This window comes from Sinocyclocheilus anshuiensis, unplaced genomic scaffold (assembly GCF_001515605.1).
Source record: "Sinocyclocheilus anshuiensis isolate Anshui unplaced genomic scaffold, SAMN03320099.WGS_v1.1 scaffold8080, whole genome shotgun sequence".
Taxonomy (NCBI): domain Eukaryota; kingdom Metazoa; phylum Chordata; class Actinopteri; order Cypriniformes; family Cyprinidae; genus Sinocyclocheilus; species Sinocyclocheilus anshuiensis.
This window is the reverse complement of record NW_015538468.1, coordinates 9,002-9,214: the sequence shown is the minus strand read 5'-3', so window position 1 is coordinate 9,214 and position 213 is coordinate 9,002.

Sequence of the window (213 nt, the reverse complement as noted above, 5' to 3'; positions counted from 1 at the left end):
AATTTTTTATTTTTACAATGTTTTTGTAATGTATTAATTATCACGGGCTGTAAAAAAAACAAGTAGGCCTATACTAATATTAAGAGTAGATTTGGTTCGAATAGCCAATATTTTAGTAGGCTAAAAATATGTGGCTATGTTACAGCTCCCCTTTGAAACTCTTGTGTTTTTCTCCTTTTCCATCTCTCCAATCCTATGCTGCACACAGGTGAT